General features: G+C 48.2%; 1 protein-coding gene across 1 annotated transcript in view; it reads right to left on the bottom strand.

Moving 5' to 3' along the window:
• The window catches only part of SLC7A14 (solute carrier family 7 member 14), a 34,267-nt gene extending 21,523 nt beyond the window's left edge, over nucleotides 1-12,744 (bottom strand). Inside the window, exon 1 of the mRNA XM_055817612.1 lies at nucleotides 12,606-12,744. The gene's annotated coding sequence lies outside the window, so the exon portion shown is untranslated. The remainder of the gene's footprint in view (nucleotides 1-12,605) is intronic.
• Between the last annotated feature and the right edge of the window lie 2,302 nt (nucleotides 12,745-15,046).

Here is a 15,046-nt window from a genome sequence, read left to right as displayed (position 1 = left end):
ATTCATTTCATGTTTTGGTTGATCACAGTTCAAATTGTGCTCGTTTTTTACCTTGAGCAACCAGAAGCTGAAAGGCTGGATGTTCTAACAAGGAATAACAATAAGGAAAACCTGTTACTGCATACGTACATCTTTGGGTTGAGAATACAAACTGGGTTTGGCTTTTGGGTTGCTCAAGGAGTCAGCTGTTTTGTGGCATGGTGGGATCTCAGGTTAGGTTCTGCTTTCTGGTTGAAATAAAAGTTTGTGTTGGAAGGGGCAGCTGGGCCAGAGCTCGGTGGGTCTGTGCCAGCGGGGATGAAGCAGCGCAGTCCTTGGGGCAGTGTGTACATGTGCTGGCACCTCCAGGGTGGCTCTGCTTTGCCAGGGCAGTGTTTCAGCCATGGGGAAAATAAATTCTCTAGGAAAAGTGATAACCACCCAAAATTCATCTTCCTTTTATCGAAAGCACAACATCTCTGAAGCACGGGCTGGCAAAGAGGTCATGCTCTGCTTCACCCAACCACTTCCCATCCTTTGTTTAATTGTTGTTCTTGGACTTTGTGAATGCTTCTAGGTGAACGTGAAAGACTCAGGTTACTATAATTAGGTTTGTGCCAAACTGACTTAAACTAGCCAAGAAACAGGGCAGACATCTGTCTGGTTTTGAACTGTTACAACTTGGATGTTCCTATCTCAGCGCAATGTTCTTGCGTACTTAGTGCTGTAAGAAAACGCCTTTCCTAAGTGAACCCGTCTTTGGTTTACTCCTGCCAAAAACCTGCTGCAAAGTGAAAATAATAAATACTGAAGAGCCAGCTCTGAAGTCTTGTAAGGAAAAGCATGCTGAGAATCAATGGCTGGAAGCTGAGGTGGGACCAACCTCAAATAAAAGTGGTGGATTAACTATGGGAAGAGATGAACACTGGGAAGAGCTGATTTGTGTCTCTTGATGTTTTTATACCATTCCATTTGCTTTTCTGAAGGCTGTCTCATCACAGAAGCTACTAGAAGATGCAGGATGGTGTGGGATGGAGGTGCTGAGGCTGCAGGCTGGTCCTTGGTCCCATCCCCAGCTTTGTGCTTTGGCATGGGAAGACGTGCCTGTGTGTTAAGGGGGTTGGGGCTGATGTGGTTTGATATCAGCAGTTTTTAATAATCTTGTCTGCGGTGCCCATGAGTGGCTGATGAAGGAGTTGGGAAGGGTGGCATATGCTCGGGTCTTGCTGGAGGGATCCACATCCACCCTGGAAAAATTAGTGTGTCCCCTAAACCAAAGAGAGTTGAGCCTGACTGGTCTAGACAGCCCTGTTCACTTGCAAGGCACATCAGGGTACAGAAATTACTTTGTCATCAGCATTGTAAAGAACTTCAGGGGAAGACATGCAGCCTTGTCCAGGGATGTTAAACTGCTAGAATAACGAGAAACCTTAAATATTTTAAATGGTTTAAATTTAATGCAGGAACTGGCTGGTGGATCTGTGATGTGCCCAGATTTAGGCTGCTGAGCTGTTCCAGCTGCCTGGGGCTGGGACCAGGTCCTCCTGCAATTTGTATGCCCCCTCCTAAGTCACTAAGGAGGAAAAAAAAAAAAAAAAGAAACCAACAAAACAACCTCCAAAACATCTGAAACAAAATAACTCTATAATTGCCACTATATTCACATAAAGCAATCATTTGAAACTATTCCAGATGTTTAAGTGAGATCAGCATATTGTGCTCTGTAGCTTGGAAAACATCCTTTCACTCCATTTAAAACCATAAAAAAATACCTCATGCGTGGCAGCCACTTACGCGGGGCACAGCCAGCTCACTCCTGCTCTGCTCCGCTTGCCCTGGCTGGCTGGAAGCGCACGGTGGGAAGGAAAGGGAATTTTTACTTGTGGGTTTGTATTTGTTCTCCTCATTGTAAACCTGGGAAGATGAAGGGAGCTGTGGCTTGGAGGGGGTGAGCCTGACTCGGGGAGCTGCGGGTGGGTTTTGGAGCTGTGCAGCTCTCCATCGCCAGGCAGCCTGGGTTGGTGCTCCCCAGCTGATGCTGGCTGCTGCCACCACGTGCTTGTTAGCAACCGCTGTTTGTACCGCAACACTCTTCTTCATTAGGGTAAATTAACTAAAACAGCAATCGAGTCAGAAGGAGAGGCCTAGGTATCTACAGGCATGGATCTTCCTTAGCGTCTGGGTCGGCGCTGAATTCTTCCTGATGTAAAGCTCTTTCCTGCTGGTGGCCCCATGCTGGTGAGATGCAGCACAGTGCCCCCCAGCATCACGGATCCTCATCACCCCCACAGCTCCAGCTTCCCCAGGCGAGCTTCCCCTACCTAGTCTGTGCTTTGGGATGGCTTATTTGATTTGTCTGTTAATGACTCCCCTCTGTCCAGGAGTCCATAGGGGTATCCTTTAAGCAAAGACCTCTATTAAAAAATACTGGGAACAGAAACAGAACATCAATGATGATAAACGAAAAAACAGAGCACCTGTTGGTGTATTGATGGAAAGCCAGACAGGGGTACTCATTAAGAGGAAAAGGTTGGATTTCTTCGGTTTTCACGGCTCAGAAGTAATTATTACAGAAACTTGCTGATGCCCCAGCAGCAGCTGGGCCAGTGTGGTTCTGGCCCCAGCATGCAGGACAGCAGCGCCCACCTTGCTGCAGGGGGTGTTATGGGGAAAGCCTTTCCTCCTTGCCCAGGGGAGATGTGCCCCAGAAATGCAGGATCAAAGCAGGTTCCTATCAAACGCTGAGGTGGTGCCTGCTGTGGACATCAGAAACAGTCACACAGATGCTTATAGTGCAGGAGCAACAGCCCCCCCGAGCCCCTCCTCGCTCCGTGTGGGGGCTGCACGCCAAGCTGGGCTGCAGCATCGCCCCTGGGAAAAGGGAGCCCCAAAGGCTCGGGGTGATGTGAGGGGTGGCTCGGGGTGATGCGAGGGGTGGCTGCTGACAGCAAACCTGCTGCAATCCCAGATGAAGGACAAGAGAAAGGGGAGGAAACATGCTAGCCTGACATCCCTGCTCCCCCTCCTCGTTTTCTTTTAATTACTACCTCGGTAAGGATGAGGCGAGTGCAGGAAGAGACACAAGATACTGAATTTCATTACTGCTCCTACAGCAGGGAGAGGAATGACGTCAGCGGCGCGATGCGGCGCAGCAGGAGTCAGGCAGCAGCTCTGGTGGCCGCCAACCAGAGGGATGCCTTCTGCCGGGGCCGCTCGCCACGGCAATGTTTTCATTACAAATGCAATTTGATTTGGAGTTTTATATGTTTGTTTTTGCAGTGTTGATCCCCAGCTGGGCTGCCACTGTAAAAGCTGGCTCTACCTCCATCATCGGCCCTCCTTAAAGGGATTTAAAAGCCAGGCACAGAGCCGAGAGCGAGGACTGGTCCCTGCCAGTCCCGGCGCTGCTCACGTGGGTCCAGCTTCAGTAAGCTGGCCTTGTGCCTTTGCTGTTAAATTTGGGCTCTTTTTATTTTTAATCTTTCCATTTTTACTTCTGCTTGAGCAATTCAAGTGGAGCTGTGGTTAACTTAAATTAAAATGCTGGCTAAATTAAACTAGTAATATATTTCAGGTTTAAGACCAACTTTGTATGTTGCATCCACTAAAAAAATGGGTTCATGGATATTTTGTGTGTGTCTTCATAGCAACGTGGGAGTGGAGAGATTGAACAGCACTTTCCTATGTTACTTCCACCTGTGTTACATTAAGTGCTTTACCAATGTTAGCTCTGCTGTAGAGGTGTCTAAACATCATTACCTGCTTTTGACAAATAAGCAAAATAAAATAAGAAATATTTAATTTGACCAAAACATAAGGCAAGGGTGCCACAGATGCAGTGCCAGCACCCAGGAGTCCTCAAACTTCGTATTCTAGTCTCTAGTGCAAGAGTCAAAAGACCATAGATGTGTAATCCAGTAAAATAATTAGCAGGTACATAGAGATTGCCCTTTTTTCCCCTCCCCAGCCTTCAGAGGGGTGATATGGTGTGCTGGTTTAACCACTGCTCTCTCTGGGGAGAGACTGGACTGCCCGAATAATCAGGGTGAAAAGGCAGAGGGAAGGATGGGTGAGATGTCAATGCTCCTTTTTGCCTTGCAGCTGGTGGGTCCCATTTCCAAAACTAAATAGCTAATTCAGTATTTGAGCATTGATCTTTGGGCAGTGTGTCCAGGCAGGTGAGCAGTGAGGATGTTTAGGTGGCTGAGTGTCCATCTTCTTGCCTGGATGCAGAATAGGTGGGACCTGAAGTAACACATTCGGAGGTGAAATCGGAGCTGGTCATGGTGAAGGCCAGCAGATCCCTTGATATTGGGTTCTAAACTTTGCCAGGGTTAATTACATGTCAACCTCAGAAGCAGTTAGTCCAGGCTGACAGGGTCCCTTGGGATCCTCTGGAGCATCAGGCTAGTGACAAATAGCTCTTAGGCTGGAGGGATCAGTGTTTTCTTCCTTCCCAGAGGCAGGATGTGTTTGGAGGTAGCGCCTATAGCTCTTATAGCCTGCAGGTGATGGAAACCAAAATGCACCATTTGCCCTTTTGAGATTATTTAAGTTGAAAAAGACTTTTGAGATCATCAAGTCCAACTGTTAACCCAGGACTGCCAAGTCCACGGCTAAACTGTATTCCTAAGTACCACATCAATGTGTTTTTTAAACACCTCCAGGGATGGTGATTCCACGCCTCCCTGGGCAGCCTGTTCCAATGCTTGACCAGCCTTTCAATGAACAAGTTTTTCCTAATATCCAATCTAAACCTCCCCTGGCACAACTTGAGGCCGTTTCCTGTTGTCCTGTTGCATCCCTGCAGCCGCATCCCCTCCCCTTAGACAGTAAATCCCCTCCCAAGACACCAGGTTTTCTGCTGCCCTCCTCCCTTGCACCTGTAGAAGACAGTCCAACGCCTGGCACTTTGGCTTTCTGCTGTTTTCTGCCCTTTTTGTATGGGTACCAGTGATTCCTTGTGGTGCAGAGTGGCACAGGACTGAGTGCAAGGCACTTACAACAAACAGTCTGTGAGTGCCGAGCTGTAAGTAATGCAATATGCATGAAGTGCTCCATTTGTGTTTGGAAAAAAAGCTATTTAATCAGCAGAAGGGGGGGGGCGGGGGGAAGAATTGCAGAGAAAGAGGTATAATCAATTTGCACATTTTCAAAAAGGTCTGGTTTGTCATTGTTGTCTTGAGATGGCAAAGTAAAAGCCTTTAAAAATGTAACAATACTGCTAATGCAGGGAAATGACTAATCAATAGATGGGTGAGTTGAGCAGGGAGATGGGGAACCAGGAACTTCTTGTAACTGCTCTGACAGCCTCCCTCTGACAGAGTGATGAAACCACACGAAATTAGTAAATTTGTTCTTCCATCAGTAAAATGGAGAAAGTAGCTGTCTTACAGAAGTGCCTGAGTGGTTAATTCAGTTGGGTTTTCGAAGGGAGTGGAAGAGAAATCACACTAAAAACTATTATCACTCCCCGAGCTGTGCCTTGTTGAAACCCATATTGCTTTTGTACCTGTCCATGGTCATCTGCAGAAGGACCCTTGTGGCTCTATGTACCTTCAAACCCTCGTTTTGCATTTGAAGTGCAGATGTTGATACCAATGCCAATGGCTATGGGACACAGTGTCCCACACCCTCCTGCAGGCGTGAGCCACAGCAGTGTCAAACACCTGAAACTCCTAAAGGAAGTTTCAGCTCCCAGGTCTGGCTGCTCAGGCTGTTTCAAGGACTGTTGACCTCTGAAATTCAGGCATTTGAAACACTGCAAGCCTGGTGCCTGGGAATTGAGATTTGTTGCATATGCTGGCACATACTCCTGCAACCTTCCCTCTGGTTTTGGTGGTAGCAGCTCCAGAGCCTGAGCTGTCACAAGAGGAAAAAGCATTTTCCTGATAGTATGGTGTCTTCTCCAGGTCGTAGGGAGCTGCCTGTCTGCAGTGCTAGGTATATGTTGTTCTGGCAGTATGATTGCTGCTGGCATCAGCAGGGTGGTTGCAGCCTTGTGCCTGCAACTCTGGGCTTTTTCCTATTTTGGGGTAGCGGATTATACTTCCAGTAATTACTGCTTTGATGAGATACACATTTTCTGTAATGAATCTCACTGTCAGAGTGGACAAAGGCTGCCTTTGTATCACTGAAATGTTTAGACCCGGGATACCAGACGGTCTCTTCTAGAATACTCATTTAAAAACTGTCTTTGCTTTAACAACATGCAGGAGGAAATCTCTGTAATTACTGGGTTGTGCTTCCTTTTTCTTTCCTCTGTGGATCTATACTTTTACATCGCAGAATGAAAGTCATTATGGTTTGCTCCAGGCCAGCCATGAAAGCTGTTTTCATTTGACATAATTCACAGAATAGTTTATTTATTAATGTGTGAGGCTCTCTATACAGAATGGATTTTTACTGTTGTGAGAGTCTGGCTGATGCATCATTATGACAACTTATTCCATTTCTGGGTAGCATTTTGAATTTCAGTGGCAAAAACACAAATCTTTCAGTAAAATGCCAATTTAACACTTTTGGCTTTGTTGTCCAAACTGGGGGGGGGGGGGGGGGGCGCGAAATTACCTGTGTATCAAAAGAGGATCTCAAAATTCACTGTTTTTAAGCCTCTACTTTCCATTTTGAAGATTACTGATTTTATAGAATTCCTTCATTCCCCACTAAGAAACTGTTTCCCCCTCTCAATGCTGACTCGCACTCACCAGCGGCCTTTCCGGCTTTCTGTAATAATTTAGTAGGAGCCTGAATTGGTCTTTTACACTGTAAACACATCAGGCTTACAAACACGGTTCAGCCTTTGCCGGGTTTCGAATGCATTTCTCTTTTGTGTGTGCACATGGTCTCATTAATTAGTTATCGTGTTCCATCAGCGGTTATACAAATGTAATTGATTATGCCTGGCTGCCCCACTTCCACGATTTGGCTATCAGCTAATGAATGCAGGAGAGGTTCTCAAAGAACTACTTTCCTTAGAAGAAGCTGGAAAGACACATACTTCAATCCCCAGCCTACAAAAGGCTCCAGAAGAAGCAATAGTAGTATATGCAAATCAATGGGGATTTTTTTTGCATATCAAAAAGGGAGCCCAGAGCTGCGGGGTAATTTGGCTGGTTGTAGCCTGTGTCACTGAATTCCTCAACAGAAGTGAGGTAGATTCAACACACTTCAAGGAAGCAAATAGCAGCTCCTGCTGCTTTTATTACATGTTTGGCTGCTTATTCTTATTATTCACTAGGACAAATAATCCTTGCTTCACATGAGCAATCTTCTTGCATTTCAACACAACTGATTATATGAGTAATGTGAGCTCAAGTTGATCAAAGAAGATGATTTAGAATAGCTTCTGTGTTTAGTCATTTATCATCATCAGTCAGGCAAATGCAGCGTAAGACCTAAGTGGTGTGTAGTGTGAGCAATGCCTGGTGTTGTGGCATGAGGGCTTTTTGACGTTTCTCGGTGAGTTACGAATGCATATCTAAATTGGCATCTAGGATGGTATTGGTGAGGCAGAATTAAATGAAGCATTATATGTTTTTAAAAATGCTAATAGCATAAAACCTAGGGTATTATAATATTCCTGAGTGATGCACATACAGTGCCCGGAGATGTCTTTGTGTAGCAAAGGAATCAGCATGAACCAACACGATTACCTTTAGCTTAAAATTTGCTTGCCATTGAAGCCCTGGTAGCTACTTGCATGCTTGCTCTTAGCCTCCCTTACTGGTGAGACCCCAAACCCCAACCTCTTTTCACTGAGGCAACACTTTTTGTCTCCCAGCTACAGTAGGCAGAGTCTCCCCATGGTGTGCTGCCTTGCCTGGCAAGCATAACTTCACTGGTGTGCCTGCATGCAATTAAGAGCAGAGTTGCTGAAATATAATCGCTGTAGTTCTTTGTGCCAGAGCTCTCAGCCAAAGGAACCTGACATATTGCTTCTTTCTGTCTTAATTTACTTTGCGCAGAGCTGGTGACCCGAGTTATTAATTGCACATCTCCTGGTCCCTGTTGCTTCCGTAGCCAGTTAATGAGTGGAACACACCTGCTGTTGCCCAGGTGCCTTAGAGGAGGCACTGGCGTACCCAGATGCTTCCCCAATGCCTTGCTGTGGGGCTGGAGTGGCACGAGACCTGTCACCAGCGCTCTCTGCCTGTTCCCAGCTAAGGATGAAGGATGACCAGGAGAAGCATTCATTTCTTTCGCTATCAGGCTAGAGTGTCCAGATCCTACCTGCAGGCCACCCTGGCATTGCTGAGCATCACAGAGCAGTTGCTCATTTAGTACCACTCAACAGGCCCTAATGAGACCTGGTTCAATAATGCACAAGCACGCGTTTAAAGCTAAGTTTTAATTGTGCTGCTGTGGGCGGAATGTGCCCAGATGTGCAAGTGGTGTCTCAGCACAAAGGGGTGTCTCCATCCTCAGGTTCAAAAAACTTTGTTGAGTAAAACCCAGCCTGCCGGAGGAGCGGACCAAAGCACCAACTTAGCTCACAGTCACCAACAGGCAAGAGTCAATGGCTGCTGAGAGGGGCTGCCCTCCAACCCACACATTTGGTTTTATAGACATTTAGCTAAAGTTTCGACATAGATACCCCCATGGACACTTGTGGGGTAACCCATTTCCCTATAGGCGGCAAAACACCTGATCCTTTAACTCTGTCCTCTCAGAATTAGGACATGGTGCTTGAAAGACCTGTGCTACAGAAGCTCTTCTTCTCTTCACCTGCCGGGTGGATTTAATTTATGGTGTCATGTCTTTCAGTAAATTATTGATACAGTCACCACGCAGAGGAACAGAAACAATAGAGTCACGTGCTGTGTGCCTCCACCTCACTGGTTTTGTTTCATAAGCGCCTGGGCTTCACTCTGACAGTTTTATTGTGGGAAAAAATAGTTTTCTCCTAGCGATGTTCCAGCCTGGTGACAGAAAGGGATGGGCTGTGGTGGCCGAGTCAACGCTAGCTGGAGCCCAGCCCTGCACCGATGACCGCATAGTCTGGAGGCAGGGCTGCTATTCCATGAGCCAAGGAAACATGTACAAAAGAAAAATTGCTCAGTACTAGAAGGCAGTTTCCAGTTGACAACAGCAGCTTAGCTACATCTCATCGCTTGTAAGTGAAAAATGTTTTAGGAATCTCTGTGGCTCATGAATCTGAGTTAGAATCTTTCCATTTACACTGTGGGTGGTTCAACGAGTTAAGCAGACTCACCCTGAACCGAGGTGAGACTCTGGCCAGGTTTTCATATTCATAGGAAGTAGCTTTAAAACGTCTACTATATTTCTCGACTCTGATCCTTCTGCATCCCTAGCTCTACTGTCTCTCACAAGAGTGACAAGTTCAGGCTGAACCATGGCTTTGTAGAGAGCACCAATCTGTGACTGATTTTTTTATTTTTTTTTTAACTGATGTGAAAAAAGACAAATGCTACCCATCTGCTAATGCCTTTTTGTGTGGCAAAGGGATCCCACTACCTCACATGGATGAAGAAGTATCTGATTCTTTTTAACACTCTTACATTCCTATTATTAAAATGTCTTAATAATCCAAACAACAACATGTTGCTCAGACTTATACATTATGATGCTCTTAATAGCTCAGGTGCTCTGAAAGCAATGTTTTGATTATTTGAGGATTGAGAAGTCTGACAGACTAAGTAGATTCTGTTACAGACTATTCTGTTATCCTCTTTTTTTTCTTCTTTTTCTTTTCCTTCCCACGAAGAGCCTAGGATTGTATTTACATTTTGTAAGTTCTTGCTGTCCTATTTGCTTGAATGTTGCAGGGCTTCACAGGAAAACTATTAATTTGACCATTGCGAGGTTATCCTGTTCTCACTGAATTTTCTAGAAAAATTCCTGTTGCTTTCAGGGGAAGATGAATGAAATCTTATTATATTTGTATGATTTCAGAACTGAGAAAACAGTCTGTCTTGCATTCAAGAAGGAAGTAGTGTCAAGTCAGCCTATAAATATATCCTTTAAAATATTTTGAGCTGGAATCCTATCTGATATGATCCCATGTGAGCCTCTGAAGTTCCACAAAGAATGAATTTTCATCATATGATCCTAAAAATTAGAGAAAAGTAAGATCCATCTTGACTTGGGAGTTGTCACTGACTCCCTAAGGAGAATGATTTGTGTTTTAAATTGCTTCAATTTACTGCAATATGCACAAAGAAAGATACTCTTTGTAGGGAGAGTTAATTACTGAAACAAGTTGGAAAACTGGGGGATTCAAAATATAGGTTGGTCATTCATTTGTTCTGCTTTCGGTATGTGGCCAGATATCCCATCTGCTGGGAATGTTGTACTTGTCTAGAGGGGAGGCTGGGGTACCTGGGAGCAAAGTTGTACATCCCTGTGCCTAACTTAGGGAATTAAGGATCAAAGGTACCTTTAAGTCCACCAAGTTCATTTTGTCTGAATTGCAGGCCATTAGATTCCAGGCAATTACTCCTGCAGGGAGCCCCATGACTTGCTTTGGCTAAGCTGCATCTTTTGGGAGGACATCAAGTCTTGACATAAACAGATGGAGAATCCAGCAGGTTTTCTGATAGCTCCTTCATCAGGTCATCAGCCCTCCACTGTTCAAAAATGTGATCCCTCACTTAAATCAGAATGTTTTGGCTTTAGCATCTCGGCACTAGTTCATGTTGTGCCTTTCTTTGGCAGACGGAGGAATAAGTTAGTGCCTAGTAATTTCTTTCGGTAGAGGCTCTTAGATTCAAGAATTGAGTCACCTCCCACCCTTAATTTTAATGAAGTGAGTTGCTCAGGTGCTGTAGTTCCTCCACTGAAAGGGCCCTTCTCTGGTCCTTGACAGGCTTTTGCTTTTTTTTAATTTAAATTTTATTGTCATTTTTGTTGATGTCTACTGTATTCCTAGCAGTCTCAGTTTCCAAGGCCTGAGACAGAATTTCCTTCCCACATTTCCCCTTACTAAGCAGCAATTGAACAAGGCTTTTTTTCCCCCTCTGTCTTGTCCTATCTCAGATATTGCCTCCTTTCTGTCTTCTCAGATATGTGCTGTACATTTGACTTTACTTTGAGAGGACCCAAGATTCTTTGTCATCATCCTACTACTACACACATGCTACTCATCAGTCTCTGTTTTGTTGGCAAAGTTCAGCACCTTTGACAGATGAAAAAGGGGAATAGTGCTTGAGTCTTGGATCTCTGCAAGAACCCCTCATTTCTCTGTTCTCAAGCAACAAAGGCTCCCCACGTAGCAGTACGTTTTCAAAACAGATAATTATTTTAATCTAGGTGACTTCGCCCTAGTGTTGTTTTTGGCTGGTTTTTTTGTTTGTTTGCAGTATGTTGTTCAACTACGGTAAGTCATACGCCTTAGCAATGTGTACCAATAAAATGAACACATGTAAATATCTTCAGCAATCAGACTTTCAGTCTCATGACAGTTTTTGGGCAATTAAACAAATGCCTTGGCGTGCTAAAATGTACTTGCCTACTACTTAGGGACACTGGGAGGATTAATTAGTTAATATGCTAGATTAAATCAGACATGGCCCTTTTGAGCCAAAAGTCTTCTCTGGGGTTGACCGGAGTAATACTGCTTCCTCCTCCTCCCCAGAGTCTGTGTTGATTTAGGAAGCCCTATATTTTAGAGCGCTCTCAGTACAGCCTGTGACAGAAAGGCACTAAGTCAATCTGTATAAACCAGCATTTAATAGGCCACAAAACCTAGGCTGGAAAGCAATTCCGAGAAAAGAGATTAGGTTTTTCAATACAGTGATGCTGAAGCACACCTACCCGGGGCTGAGGCGGGCAGACGGTTGGTATTAGGCAGCTCAAAAATACCCGTGTGGAATCGATAAACAGCACTGAGTCGGGGGTGACGTAAAAAGGAAGCTAACTCCATTGCCAGCCTGCAAGTCAGAGGGAGTTTTGCAGGCGCCGGCGGGAGGACGGAGCCGTAAATCGGGTCCGTGTGCGTGGGCCAGACGCGGCCCGGGGGGCGGGGGGCTCGGCGGGGGCCAGGGCCGCCCCGTCGGGGCTTCAGCACCGCGGACAGCGCCCGCCCGGCTCTGCCCGGCTCCGTCCTGCCCCTGGGCTTCTGCCCCTCGGCTGCTGCCCCTGCCCGCAGCCCCCCGCCTGCCCCTCACGTGCGCCGGCGGTGACCTGTAGCGAGAGCTGTCGCCCGCTCAGGCCACCCGGCATTTCTCCTCGCACTCTGTTTCCCCCCGTTTCCTATCAATCCCCTGCTGTCACCCCCGACGCTCCCCCTTTCCCCCCCCCCCCCCCCCCCCACCTCCTCCGGTGAGTGCCCCGACACTTTGTAAACACGGAGCCGCAGCCCGGCCGGGACAAGGGGGTGCCCAAGCGGGCCGGGGTCCCTCCCCCGCGGCCCGGAGCGGCCGGGGTGCTTCCCCTCGCTGCGGCGGCCCCGAGCGGGGCAGCAGCCGGCCCCGTGTGCGGGCAGAGAGGGGGCCGCGCCGCCCTCCCCCGCGGGGCGCCGGGCCAGCCCTCCCCCGGGCTCGCAGCCGGGCCCCCGCACCCCGAGCGGCTCCCCCCGGGCAGGAGGGTGGCAGCGTGGGGAGCGCCTTCCCCCCCGCGCCCTGCCTCCCTCCCTTTCCCTTCCCCGCCGGGGCGCGGGCACTCACCGCCGGGCGCGGAGGGCAGCGGGCGGGCGATGCTGCGGAGCCGCCGCGGGCGCGCACCCCGGCGGGGGCGGCTGCGCTGCTGCAGCCGGCGCGGGGGGGCTGCGCTGGGCACCGCCGACCCCGGCTCCCGGCCGCGCACGCAGGGCGGAGGGAGGGATGGAGCGAGGGAGGAGGGAGGGAGGGAGGGAGGGAGGGAGGGAGGAGGGCGCTGCAGCTCCTCAATTATTCAGCGCTTCCCCCTCTCCGCGTTCTCCCCGCCTGCCGCATGTGACCGCCCGGCGATACCCACCGGGCGAGCCGGGCCGGGCCCGGGGGACCTCCCCGCGCGGGGCTGCGCCACCACCGCCCCCTCCCCACGCACCGAGGGCGCGCTGCCTGCCCGAGTGTCCTCACGGCTGCCGGGGGCCTCCTGCGAATTGGCTGGCTGCTGAAAAATAACTCCCCTGGCTGTCTGCTCCGGAGCAGGGGTTTCCTCACCCCCGGGACAGAGGGTGGGACACCCCCCCTCCCCCTTGTCTTCTCCCTGAGCCGCACTGTGAGGTTTGGGTGCTGATGCTGTCACCCCGGAACGGGCAGAATTAGGACTGCTAGGATGCATCCTGTATTGCAGCATGCCGTCTTGTCCAGCCCTCTGCATGGCCGGGCTGGGAAGAGTTAGGTATCAGGTGCAGGATATATTTTATCTTTTATATCCATAGCTGCTTCTGAAGATAACTGGAATTCATGTGCAAGATTATTCCTTACTGCATTTTTATTTCCTGATTCTTGCTATGGGGTTCCCTCTAGAAACACTCCCTCTCTGTATCTATATCTGGACCATTTTGATTCCGAACCCAAAATGATCACAACCCAGTGATGTCTGGCGAGGGTCAGATTCCAGTCTCCATTACAGCTTTGTGCTGTCACTTCTGACAGGACCCATCCCCAGATGTGGGGTGTGGGGTGTGCCTTGAGTGGACAGAAGCTATTCATTCTCTAAATGCTGAAATAAGTGTTTGTTGACTTTTGGTAAAAATGAAACGCGTGGTCCTTCGGTTTCAGTGCAGTTTGGGAAGCCAATGTTTGCCTAATGTGAGTGACCCCGACAGGAACTGCATCAGTGGCAGTGACCTTCTGGGGACACGCAGACAGCAACACTGCACAGATAAACCTGGCCAGGATGTCCATGCTCCTGTCTCTGGGCAGGATAATGTCATCTCTGATTTCCTCTCCAGCCTTGATTTCTGTGGTATTTTTTGTGGCTTTCCAGATGAGCACCATCATTTTCCCAGTTTCTTACCAGATTCTTTCCTCTCTCCAGCTTAGCTTTACTTCCCTCTCTTCCCTCCTTCACAGCAGGTTTTTTGCAGCCCTTCTCTTCCTGAAAAAGAATAGAAAACACCTCTTCCAGGTTACTGCTGGTCAGCAGAAGGTGTCATCACAGGATGACACGATGCTCCATTCCCTTCCTGCCACTCTTGCCAGCACACATCACACCGTACAGCACACAGCAGAAAAAGCCTTGCTGGAGCCAAAGTGCAGCCAGCTGATTACCCCCCTCACAACCAGCAGTTTTGAAACCCTGTTTTTATGCTTTTCCTTATTCTTTGATTGTCTGACAGCAACACTGTGAGCTGCAGCTGCTCTCCTGTCCCTGTCTGTAGTACCCATGCTTCCCATTTGGTTGTTGTTTCTCTTCTCATTCACTGGCTTCCCCCAGCTGCTGTAGCTCAGTCTGTGGACACCAGGCGCAGCTGTGGATGGCTGATCTCGGGAGCTTCCCTTTGGCTAAATCTGAGCAAAAGAGAAAAGCTTCTGCATTTGTTATTGCATCTTTTTTCACAGTGGTTTTAAGACCGTGGTGGACTCGCTGACAGCACCACCAGCCTTTTGTGCTCACATCCGACTCCTTTGTGGTTGTAGAGTGTGTGAGTAAAGACCACGGCAGGGAGCGGGTGTTTCTGAAATGATTGTCACTGCAGCCAAGATTTAACAGGACTTCTTTGCCTGTGTGGTTATGGAGTCATTTGAGTCATATTAACTGCTTGGGGCTGGTATACCAGAGTGTGGGGCTGCATGCCCTGAGAGCTGACCACAGGCTGGTGCTATCAGCACGTGTCTGACCTGTGGCAGTTTGGTTGGTATCAACCGAGAGGAGCTTTTGTGTCCTCTTAGCAAACACCTGTAGCACCCACATTTGTACAAATCACTCTGCAGTACCATGATACCACCCCTGCCCTCCACCTTCCCTCTGCTGCTCAGACCTCTTGCTCTGGCAGACTTTGCTGTATAATATTTTCCAGACCCTGTTGCAGTCCAACCTTGATCTACTTTTTATAGGCTTGCCTCTGTTTTATCCAGTGGTACCTACTGCCAGCTACCTGAAACAGCCTGCTACCACCTGGAGTGAGGCTCACTTAAGCTCTTTCTCCTTAATCTTTACCCTGTTCTCATGAGTTTTA

The sequence above is a fragment of the Falco peregrinus genome, chromosome 12 (assembly GCF_023634155.1).
Source record: "Falco peregrinus isolate bFalPer1 chromosome 12, bFalPer1.pri, whole genome shotgun sequence".
NCBI lineage: Eukaryota > Metazoa > Chordata > Aves > Falconiformes > Falconidae > Falco > Falco peregrinus.
The sequence above is the reverse complement of the archived record's forward strand: the minus strand, read 5'-3'. Positions and strand labels throughout refer to the sequence as shown.